Here is a 12,876-nt window from a genome sequence, read left to right as displayed (position 1 = left end):
AGTTTTCTGGAAACACATCCTCGAATTCGTTTACTACGGGTATGTCCTGTATATTAGGGACTTCCTTCTTGGTATCTATCACATAATCCAAATAGGCCTCGTTACCCTTCCTTAACAATCTTTTTGCCTGAAGCATGGTTAGAAATTTCTGGTTCTGTCGTTGACCTTTAAACACTACTTCTTTTTCATTTTGCACTCTTATCTTTACTTTCTTCCGTTCACAATCTATTTGTGCTCCGTTATTGGATAACCAATCCATTCCTAAGATTAAATCAAAGTGTCCTAACGTGAATGGGATTAGGTCAACCTCGAAGATCTTCCCTTCTAATTTCAACTTGCACCTAGGGTGTACTTGATTTACAGGAATTATTTTTTTGTTTGCTATTTCCACTCGTAATATCTCACGTAAGGGTATGGCATCAAGTTTTAACTTTTTAGAAAAATCTTGAGATATAAAAGACTTGGTTGCTCCACAATCAAATAGGACATTTGTATGTTCGGAATTTAACAAAAGGGTACCTGCTATCACATCAATGTTTTGGACAACATCCTGAACAGTCATGTTGAAGGTCCTAGCAGCTGGGGGTCGGTTGGATGCAGCTTTGCTCATCCCTGAGGCTGAGGGCTTCAACATTGGGCAATCCTTCTTCATGTGTCTTACCTTTCCACATTGGAAACACGTTACATTGGGTCGGGTACAGTTGTTGGCAAGGTGTCTGATTTGGTCACACCGGTAACATCTCAGAGGGGCTCTTGTCTGGGTACACACTCCAAGGTGTCTCTTCTTATAGGTTTGACACTCTGGTATTGGGGCACGTGGTTGGCTATGAAATGTTGCCCTAGATTGTCCACTGCCCTGGCCAATGCTCTCACTCGGGGCCTTTCTGAATCTGGGGCCTCATGCAGGTTGGGACACCGCTCCCCTGATGAACCTGCTCGGAAGGCTCCTGTTTCCGGTTCCTATCCCTTGACTTCCTATCTTCCTCTTCCTATTTTCCTTCTCTTTCACAATCTGCTCACTGCCAGCTTCAACAATCGAGGCTTTCTGTACTAAGATGGCATAGTCTGTCAGCTCTAACACTGCTACTCGGTTCTGTATCCACTATTTCAGACCAAGCTGAAACCTTCGCACTTTCTTTTCTTAGGTATTCATAAACTCAGGCACAAATCTCGACAACTCAGTAAATTTGGCCTCATATTCTGCCACAATCATCTTATCCTGTTTCAACTCCAGAAACCTAATCTCCATCTGGGTTTCCATAAACCTAGGGAAGTACTTATCTAAGAACGATCGGGTAAATCTATCCCATGGAATCACATCATCAGTTTCTAGGTTTTGTTTGGACTCCCACCAGTAGTTAGCTTCAACTTTCAGCATGTAAGAAGCGAAAATGGTCTTATGTCGTTCCTCAACACCTAGTATTTTGAAGGACTTTTCTATCTCTTTGAGCCAGGCCCGTACTTCAATGGGGTCGGAAGATCTTAGAAACTCTGGGGGTTTGAGAGATTTGAAGGCTCTAAAGGCAGTAGATGCAGTCTGTTGGGTAGCATGTGGTTGTGGTGGAATAGGCTGCTGGTTCAGATTTGCTTTTAACAGTTCCATAAATTCATTCATGGGGTTCCCTCCCAGATGGGTATCTGTTAGAGCGAAAACACGCACTAATATTCACGCAAGTATACGCGTTCGCAAGTAATATAGAATACTTTCTAGTTCGTTCCCTCAGAGACTCAGACTAAATTATTGTCTAATTAAACTCACTCACCAATGTATGATTACTTCTCAATGTTAAGAGAATAACACTTAAAATTGTTGATTAAATATTAACTATGATTAACTACTTAATTAATCACTTAACTAACACTTCAATTTATCAATAATAAAACACTCATGAAATCACAACTTCATTATTACTTCCTTCTATAGCCACTGTTATGACCTTTAGCATGTGACAGTGATGATATTAATCGAATAACACGAAACTGATAAAAGCCAACTTTCATTGTACTAATATCATTCTACCAAGCATCCACAATTAAGATAGAAGTTAAATATTCATCAATTATGTTGAGTTCCCATATGTCTACAGAAATTGACAACACAACGATTTAAGCACAAGTTATTCTTTTTGATTACATAGGGCAAATAAAATTGTTAGAGTTACCCACTAATCATGCACAACGTACATGAACCTATGCTAGCATGGCAAGTTCTAAATCTCAAGATCCACCGTCGCTTCACAAGAGATTAACACCCTATCTTATATGTCCGCGATGCACATAAGACGAATACGCACAAAAAATACTAGATATCATGCAATCATCAAACACTAAAGTATTAAACAATTAACTAAAGAATTCCATAATAAATCCGTTACAACCCCATGATCACGATTAGCCGATAATAGCACTTATCGACATCATGGGTTCAATTGAAATCATGATAAACAAACACAAGAAAATAATAACTAAACTAATTATATTAAAACAGAGTACGTCACAAGAGTAAATAAGTTCAAAGCAAGAAAACTAGCATCCAACGTTACAACGAAACAAGAATCACAAGAATATATGCTTCATCTTCGTTGCGGTGTGCTAAATCGGTCTTCTTCCTTATCTCCTTCGCTCCTTGCGTAAAAACACAATCTTCTTCAATCCACACATGTGAAAACGTCTCAAATCTACTTATATAATAGTCCCATAAAACTCAGATTACATAGAAGTGGAAACCAAACAGAAGTAGAAGTCCTAAAATAATTTGTCTTTCTTCCCGACCCTGCGCGGCCGCTCAGCATAGTTGAGCGGGCGCTCAGCTTGCTGCGCGGCCGCTCAGCAATGCTGAGTGGGCGCTCAGACCTCTTCTGGAAAATTTCTGATTTCGCTCCGTTTCTTTGCCGTAATCTGCCCGTTTCTTTCCTCTCGCAATGGTGAACACATGCCAAGGCTTATTCTTGATGATTCCTCCCCCGAAATGCAACTAAAACCCTGAAATGCATAAACACTAGAAAAACGCATCAAATACACAAAATACTTGATTTCAAGACACCAATTTAAGCCATTTTAAGACGCTCTAAGTGGTATATAATGCCACTTATCACACCCCCAAAACTTAAATCGATGCTTGTCCTCAAGCGTCACAGACTAAAAACAAATAAAAACATGCATGAATGCAATCTATATGAAAATGCAGCGATCCCCCTTACTACAATTAAACAACCAAATTGTCACATCTTAACGAATGCAGTTAGACAACTAAAGATCAATAAACTCATGCAAACGGACATACAACCATAAACGTGGTGTGTGCAAATGCTTAGCAGATATGCTTCGGAACTAGACCAATTACTATGACTAGACTATCCTCAAGGCAATCCTACGATTATACAAAGAATAAAAAATTCTAGGCACAAAGTGATATACAACACTACAAGAACTCTGGAACTTACTACGGAATCGTGCTTTTTATTTACAACTCAAATGCTTATTTGACCGTGCAATGAGTGAGGTCCACAAAAGACTTATACAATGATATCCATGTAACGAGCGTTAGGTTAGCGGATCCCAGACTCTAAAAACCTTAGGTCGCTAGGCACAAAGTCACCTAAGAACTTAATAACTCGAATACCAAAGAGCCCACTCTTGATCAATTATGCAAAAAAATATTTTTTTTTTTATAACTTCTGAGCAAGTGCGTTTCGCTCCATCTTGCTCAACCCTAGACTACTCGCACCATATGCGAGCCGGCTACTAGCCATTTGACGCCTCGCTACAACTAGCAACAACTTCCATATTTTTTTCCAAAATTTTTCTTTTTCATGTCTTTATCACTAAGAACCTATAATCGAATTCTAAGCATAATAAGTAGATTGACCTTGAAAACAACCAAATCATAACAACAATCTAGCCCTTACGCATTCTCTAAGACTTAGTGGACTTACAATTGTTTCTAGCATGCATATCAACCTACACAACTTAATATCACTTTAATGCTATCACTACACTCGCATCAATATCACAATTCAGTCGATAAATCATTGCAAAAGGGATCATGGTAAATGCATGAGCTACATGACATTCATAAAAAACTAAATGGCATAAATTATGCAACTATATGAACTAAACTATCATGAATATGCAACTAAATGACACACATACAATATTCCTTAGCTACCACCCCCAAACTAAAAATCTTCACTGTCCTCAGTGAAAGTAGTAGAAAGGAACACAGGGTATACCTACTCGGAGTCATCATCATCATCACCCTCAGTGGGTGGAGTATCAGGCGGCGGGTATACAGAGTCCTCACCAAAAACTGGCCACTGGATATCAGCTCCAAGGCCTCGAAAAGCAGTCCCTAATGCAAGGGTGAGCTCCTGAGCAAACCTGCTCTGCGTCTCATACATGGCATCCATCCGCCGTGAAAGCCTTCTATACTGGGCATCAACCATCCCAGCACCTTCCTGAGCTCTCGAAGAACCAGCCTCATCACGCCCTGGCCTAGCCATAGTAGCACCTCGTGCTGGACGCCCTCCTGGAAGACGATAACCCAGCCCATGCTCCTCAGGCTCACCACCGGTCCACTCCTGCATCCCATTCAGAGTGCCAGAATCAATCGGAGCTGCTGGCAACTGCAACTGCTCATGAGCCGGCCAGTTCACTCCCACTGCTCAGCATAGCTTCGTAACCGTAGATGCATAAGGGATGTTCATATGCTTCGCTCCCCTCAAAAACTTCAGAATTCCTTGGTAGATAAACTCACCAAGGTCCACATAGTATTCATCATTCAGAATTCCCCACAACAACTGTGCTCGCTCAACTGTGACCTCATGTGCATGCGAAGAAGGCAAAATATTAGCACAAATAAATGCATTCCATGCACGGGCATACCTGTTCATGGCGATCGCCGGAAAGTGACGATACTCATTAGTGCCGGTCCTGCAGGTCCAAACTGTGCCTGGTCGACAGAGAGTCGCACAAATCAAATCCAAGTCAAAATCCTCAGCAGTCTTTTCATTCCAGTTCTCCTCCTCGGGCTTCCTCTCTCGCTGTCCAATTACACGGCGAATCGCCGCAGGATGATAATCAACCGGCAGCCCTCGGACCACAGAAAACCCATTCTTTTCGGCCTTCGCGTTCGCGTAGAACTCATGAACAACGCTCATCAGTACTGCTTCGGGTGACTCACAAAAAGCTATCCACCCCTTCTCTGCAATCATGGACAGCAACTCACCATCCCTCCCCGATGGTAAAAACCCACTCTCCTTCAGAATCGGCTTACCCAACAGCCTAGTGTACTCCTCCTCCGCAGCTCTGTCAGTTAACCGAGGCCTTGCAGCAGTACCCCTCGATGAATCAGCAGTAGGAACTGTGCTGCTGCTATCAATAGTGCGTGCTCTCTTGGGTGCCATTGATTCGTGAATAAAAGTGTGTAAGAACTGATTTTTGATGTTTGTGAGAGGTTTTAAGTGTAGGAAGTTTTGTGGGAGATATGTAGGATAGGTGTATGTATATATAGGGTGTGGATTAGAGTAGGGTTTGGGAATTAAGGAGTAAAATGATGAGGTAGTGGGAACAAATCGTGGGTTTATGGGCTAAAACTGTTTTTGTGTTTGTTTTTTTTTTTTCTGAACTGTAAAAAAAATTTCTGGTACTCGACCCCTGAGCGGTCGCTCAGCAAAACTGAGCGGGCGCTCAGCAAAGCTGAGCGGGCGCTCAGGGGGTCACTGGAAAAAAAAAATTTCAGCCCCTGTTTTCTGATTTTTTTGTGTTTTTGGATAGGTTATTAACTTCTAAGGGTTCCTGTAACAACAATTCATGGGTTGCCTCCCACGCAGCGCTTCTTTTTCGTCATTAGCTTGACGTTTCGTACCCTGCTCAAGTAGTCAACAAAATGGCACTAACCACTTCTCGGTTTGCCATGTCCCCATAGTAGTGCTTCAACCGCTGACCGTTAACCTTGAATGCTTGGTCCGGATCATTCTCAAAAATTTCCACCGCTCCATGTGGAAACACAGTTTTGACAATAAAAGGTCCAGACCACCTTGATTTCAACTTCCCAGGAAAAAGTCGGAGCCGAGAGTTGAATAAGAGAACTTGTTGCCCTGGCACAAATAACTTTGGATGTAGCTTCCTATCGTGCCACCTCTTCACCTTTTCCTTATACATTTTGTTATTTTCGTACGCTTGAAGTCGAAATTCATCCAGTTCATTAAGCTGAAGCATTCTTTTCTTACCAGCTGCATCTAAATCCAGGTTCAACTTCTTCAATGCCCAGTAGGCCTTATGCTCAAGCTCCGCAGGTAGATGACATCCCTTACCGTACACCAACTGAAACGGTGACATCCCAAGAGGAGTTTTGTATGTTGTTCTGTAAGCCCAAACAGCTTCATCGAGCTTTAAAGACCAATCCTTCCTTGACGGATAAATAACCTTCTCTAGAATGCGCTTTATCTCTCTGTTAGACACTTCCGCTTGACCATTTGTTTGCGGATGATAGGCAGTAGCTACTCGATGATTCACATTATAACGCTGCATCATAGAAGTGAACTTACGGTTGCAAAAATGCGATCCTTCATCACTTATGATTACCCGAGGTGTTCCAAACCTTGTGAAAATTTGCTTATGAAGAAAATTTAGCACTGCCTTTGCATCATTTGTCGGTAAAGCTTTAACTTCGACCCATTTTGAGACATAATCGACTGCCAGCAAGATGTACTGATTATTGCAAGATGAAATAAAAGGCCCCATGAAATCGATTCCCCATACATCAAAGACCTCGACTTCAAGCATCACATTTAATGGCATTTCATCCTTCCTTGACAAATTTCCCACTCTTTGGCAACGATCACACCTTAAAACAAACTGATGAGCATCCTTGAACAAAGTAGGCCAGAAAAAACCTTCTTGCAGAATACGAGCTGCCGTCTTCTCACCGCCATAGTGTCCACCATAAACCGTGGAATGGCAGTCTCGTAATATCCCCTCCGTCTCACAGAACGGGATACATCTCCTGATGATCTGGTCTGCTCCCTGTCTAAATAAATATGGTTCATCCCACATATACCACTTCACCTCATGCAGAAACTTCTTCTTTTGAGCGGATGTTAAATTAGGAGGCATTATATTGCTGACGAGATAGTTTACAATATCTACAAACCATGGTTCTTCCTCCTGAATTGTAAACAACTGCTCATCCGGAAAAGATTCATTGATTAACGTCCTATCTTGTGAAGTAGAATAGGGATTCTCCAACCTAGAGAGATGGTCAGCTACTTGATTCTCAGTACCTTTTCTATCTTTGATCTCTAACTCAAATTCCTGAAGTAAAAGCACCCAACGAATGAGTCTCGGCTTCGAATCCTTCTTGGAGACCAGATAGCGAATAGCTGCATGATCAGTGAATACTGTTACTTTCGTACCAAGCAGATAAGATCGAAATTTCTCAAAACCAAAGACTATAGCCAAAAGCTCCTTCTCAGTAGTGGTGTAGTTCAATTGGGCACCATTTAAAGTCTTACTCGAATAGTAGACCACATGGAAGAGATTTTTCTTGCGCTGTCCCAGAACTGCACCTACCGCATAATCACTTGCATCACACATCATCTCAAATGGTTCTGTCCAATCCGGTGCTGTAATAACTGGTGCAGTGATCAAACTCTTCTTGAGAGTCTCGAATGCTGCCAAACATTCATCATCAAATTTGAAAGGCACATCTTTCTCAAGCAAATTGCACAACGGCTTAGATATCTTTGAAAAGTCCTTGATGAAGCGCCGATAAAAACCCGCATGACCCAGAAAACTACAGATTCCTTTCACAGAATTAGGTGGGGGAAGATTTTCAATGACTCCCACCTTGGCCTTGTCCACCTCCAGACCCTTGCTAGAGACCTTATGCCCAAGGATAATGCCTTCACGCACCATAAAATGACATTTCTCCCAACTGAGCACCAAATTAGTTTCCACGCATCTTTTGAGTACGGCGCGCAGATTATTCAAACATTCATCATATGAGTGTCCAAAGACGGAGAAGTCATCCATGAACACTTCGACGTTATTTCCAATCATGTCAGAGAATATAGCCATCATACATCTCTGAAAGGTGGCCGGTGCGCCACATAACCCAAACGAAACTCTGCGAAAAGCAAACGTGCCAAATGGACAAGTGAAGGTAGTCTTTTCCAAATCCTCTGGTGCAATACAAATCTGATTATACCCGGAATAACCATCCAGAAGACAAAAATACTCATGTCCCGCCAATCTGTCAAGCATCTGATCAATAAATGGAAGAGGGAAGTGATCTTTCCTTGTGGCTTTGTTCAATTTTCTATAATCCATGCATACTCTCCATCCTGTAACTGTTCGAGTAGGGATGAGCTCATTCTTTTCATTTGCGACCACAGTGATACCTCCCTTCTTAGGTACACATTGTACGGGGCTCACCCATGAGCTGTCAGAAATAGGATAAATGATGCCTGCATCTAGCCATTTCAGAATTTCTTTCTTCACCACCTCCTTCATGATGGGATTCAGTCTTCGCTGCTGTTCCACAGTTGGCTTACTACCTTCCTCTAGCAGAATTTTATGCATACAATATGAAGGACTTATCCCCTTGATGTCTGCTATGGTCCATCCAATAGCCGATTTGAATTCTCTCAAAATCCTTAAGAGTTTGTCTTCCTCACTACCTGAAAGGTCAGATAAAATAATATCAGGTAACGTAGATGAATCACCTAAAAAAGCATACCTCAAGTGCTCAGGTAATGGCTTGAGCTCCAAGGTAGGTGCTTCCTCTATTGATGGTTTGAGCTTCCCTTCAGCGTTCTTGAGGTCAGAAGTACCAAGAGATTCAAATGGTATGTCCAGCTTTCGCTTCCAGGGAGAAGCGTTCAGATATTGTAATTGCTCGTTGTTATCTTCATCATCGCTGTCAAAATCCCCCACTAAGGCCTTTTCCAATGCATCAGACATTAGCATGTGATCGAGTTTCGAAGTAACCGCAGAATCAATCACATCCAATTTTAAGCACTCCTCATCTTCTGTAGGGAATTTCATTGCCTTGAATACGTTGAAGGTCATATCCTGATCTTGGACACGCATAGTAAGTTCACCTTTTTGCACATCTATCAAGGTACGGCCAGTAGCCAAGAAAGGCCTTCCCAAGATTATGGGGATCTTCTTATCTTCCTCAAAATCCAGAATAACAAAATCTGCTGGAAAGAAGAGCTTATCCACCTTGACGAGCACATCCTCAACTATGCCCCTTGGGTAAGTAACGGAACGGTCAGCCAATTGTAGCGACATGTATGTGGGTTTTGGATCAGGCAGATCCAACTTTTTAAAGATTGACAACGGCATCAGATTAATGCTTGCTCCCAAATCACAAAGGCACTTGTCAAAAGTTAGATTGCCAATGGTGCAAGGAATGGTGAAGCTTCCTGGATCTTTCCGTTTTGGTGGTAACTTTTGCTGCAGAACAGCGCTGCATTCTTCCGTGAGAGCAACGGTTTCAAGGTCATCCAGTTTCACCTTCCATGAAAGAATAGTCTTCATAAACTTCGCATAACTGGGCATTTGTTCCAGAGCCTCAGCGAAAGGTATATTGATGTGAAGTTTCTTGAACACCTCCAGAAACTTTCCGAACTGTCTATCCAGCTTATGTTGCTGCAATCTCTTAGGAAAAGGTGGTGGAGGATAGAGCTGTTTCTCCCCTGTATTAGCCTCAGGCAGAGTGTGTTCAACAGTAGTCTTCCTTGGTTCCGCCGCTTTCTCCTTTTGCTTAGATTCTTCACCTCTAATTTCAGCTTCTACTTCTTTTGCCTTTTCAGCATCAGCTACTTTTCCAGACCTTAAGGTAATAGCCTTGACTTGCTCTTTAGCTTCCTTCCTGCCTGGTACTTCCGTGTCACTGGGAAGAGTGCCAGGTTGACGATTGAGCACTGCATTGGCTAATTGACCGATTTGATTTTCCAAGGTCTTGATAGAAACCGCCTGACTCTTGCACAACAGCTTAAGTTCCTCAAAATCAGCACTAGTAGGTGCAGCTGCACTTCCCTGTTGAGGATATGATTGCCTTGTAGCATACTGCTGTGGTTGCTGGAATCCAGGTGGGTTAAACTGTTTACTCACTCCTTGCTGATATGGTGGCTGAATAGCATTCTGATTATTCCCCCAGCTGAAATTTGGATGATTTCTGTTGTTAGGATGATAGGTCGCTGGCACAGGCTGCTGTTGTCGCTGATAATTATTCACATACTGAACAGATTCGTTTACAAGAGAATACTGATCCGTAGCATGAGAACCTGTACAAAGCTCACAAACCATAGCTATTTGATTAACTCCATACGTAGCCAGAGAATCAACCTTCATTGATAGCGCTTGGAGCTGGGCTGCAATAGCGGTGGCTGCATCAACTTCCAGAATACCTGCTACCTTGCCTGACGTCATCCTCTGAGTGGGGTTTTGATGCTCATTTGCAGCCATCGTCTCTATAAGATTATACGCCTCAGTATAGCTTTTAGCCCATAAAGCGTCTCCAGCTGCTGCATCGAGCATGGGCCGAGATTGGGCCCCCAAACCATTATAGAAACCAGTGATCACCATCCAATCCGGCATTCCATGATGTGGACATTTTCTCAACATTTCCTTGTAGCGTTCCCAAGCCTCGCACATAGATTCTGTAGGTTGCTGCGCAAACTGAGTAAGAGCACTCCTCATAGCAGCAGTCTTTGCCATTGGATAAAACTTCACAGAAACTTTTGCGCAAGATCTTGCCACGTAGTGATGGACCCAGCTGGTTCAGAATGTAACCAGTCTTTAGCCTTGTCCCTTAGTGAGAATGGGAAAAGCCTCAACTTGATAGCCTCATCAGTCACGCCATTATACTTAAAAGTGCTGCAGATCTCGACAAAATTCCTTATGTGCATGTTGGGGTCTTCAGTTGCCGCTCCTCCAAAAGAAACAGAATTTTGCACCATCTGAATAGTGCTCGGCTTGATTTCAAAGGTGTTAGCTTGAATAGCCGGATGAAGGATGCTTGACTGAATGTCATCAATTTTTGGCCGAGAAAAATCCATAAGAGCTGGATCAGCTTGAACAATATGATCTCCCATGTTTACTGGTTCTTTCTGCTCAGTTCCTGAATCCGAATCCTCAAAATCTAACTTCTCCGGAATATCAAGAACTTCGTCTGTCTCCTCAGCTGTATCTAAAGTCCTCTTGCGAGCACGAGAACGAGTTTGCATAAATGCTTGCTAAAGTACCTGAAACACAACCGGAAAAATAAGTAACTACTACGTCCTAATCACTGAGTCCTAATGACCAATGATGGTAAGTACATAAACTAAACAAATACGCCGAGTCCCCGGCAGCGGCGCCAAAAACTTTTTAGAGCGAAAACACGCACTAATATTCACGCAAGTATACGCGTTCGCAAGTAATATAGAATACTTTCTAGTTCGTTCCCTCAGAGACTCAGACTAAATTATTGTCTAATTAAACTCACTCACCAATGTATGATTACTTCTCAATGTTAAGAGAATAACACTTAAAATTGTTGATTAAATATTAACTATGATTAACTACTTAATTAATCACTTAACTAACACTTCAATTTATCAATAATAAAACACTCATGAAATCACAACTTCATTATTACTTCCTTCTATAGCCATTGTTATGACCTTTAGCATGTGACAGTGATGATATTAATCGAATAACACGAAACTGATAAAAGCCAACTTTCATTGTACTAATATCATTCTACCAAGCATCCACAATTAAGATAGAAATTAAATAGTCATCAATTATGTTGAGTTCCCATATGTCTACAGAAATTGACAACACAACGATTTAAGCACAAGTTATTCTTTTTGATTACATAGGGCAAATAAAACTGTTAGAGTTACCCACTAATCATGCACAACGTACATGAACCTATGCTAGCATGGCAAGTTCTAAATCTCAAGATCCATCGTCTCTTCACAAGAGATTAACACCCTATCTTATATGTTCGCGACGCACATAAGACGAATATGCACAACCAATACTAGATATCATGCAATCATCACACACTAAAGTATTAAACAATTAACTAAAGAATTCCATAATAAATCCGTTGCAACCCCATGATCACGATTAGCCCATAATAGCACTTATCGACATCATGGGTTCAATTGAAATCATGATAAACAAACACAAGAAAATAATAACTAAACTAATTATATTAAAACAGAGTACGTCACAAGAGTAAATAAGTTCAAAGCAAGAAAACTAGCATCCAACGTTACAACGAAACAAGAATCACAAGAATATATGCTTCCTCTTCGTTGCGGTGTGCTAAATCGGTCTTCTTCCTTATCTCCTTCGCTCCTTGCGTAAAAACACAATCTTCTTCAATCCACACATGTGAAAACATCTCAAATCTACTTATATAATAGTCCCATAAAACTCAGATTACATAGAAGTGGAAACCAAACAGAAGTAGAAGTCCTAAAATAATTTGTCTTTTTTCCCGACCCTGCGCGGCCGCTCAGCATAGCTGAGCGGGCGCTCAGCTTGCTGCGCGGCCGCTCAGCAATGCTGAGCGGGCGCTCAGACCTCTTCTGGAAAATTTCTGATTTCGCTCCGTTTCTTCGCCGTAATCTGCCCGTTTCTTTCCTCTCGCAATGGTGAACACATGCCAAGGCTTATTCTTGATGATTCCTCCCCCGAAATGCAACTAAAACCCTGAAATGCATAAACACTAGAAAAACACATCAAATACACAAAATACTTGATTTCAAGACACCAATTTAAGCCATTTTAAGACGCTCTAAGTGGTATATAATGCCACTTATCAGTATCATCAGCCTCTTCTTCTACATATTTTACCTCATCATATTC

General features: G+C 41.7%; 1 non-coding gene across 1 annotated transcript; it reads left to right on the top strand.

Moving 5' to 3' along the window:
- Positions 1-10,606: 10,606 nt before the first annotated feature.
- Positions 10,607-10,713, top strand: LOC141681541 (small nucleolar RNA R71). Its single transcript, XR_012558969.1, has one exon. It is a non-coding gene; the product is annotated as a small nucleolar RNA R71 (small nucleolar RNA).
- Positions 10,714-12,876: the final 2,163 nt, after the last annotated feature.

Source organism: Apium graveolens, chromosome 8, assembly GCF_009905375.1.
Source record: "Apium graveolens cultivar Ventura chromosome 8, ASM990537v1, whole genome shotgun sequence".
Lineage (NCBI taxonomy): Eukaryota > Viridiplantae > Streptophyta > Magnoliopsida > Apiales > Apiaceae > Apium > Apium graveolens.
The sequence above is the reverse complement of the archived record's forward strand: the minus strand, read 5'-3'. Positions and strand labels throughout refer to the sequence as shown.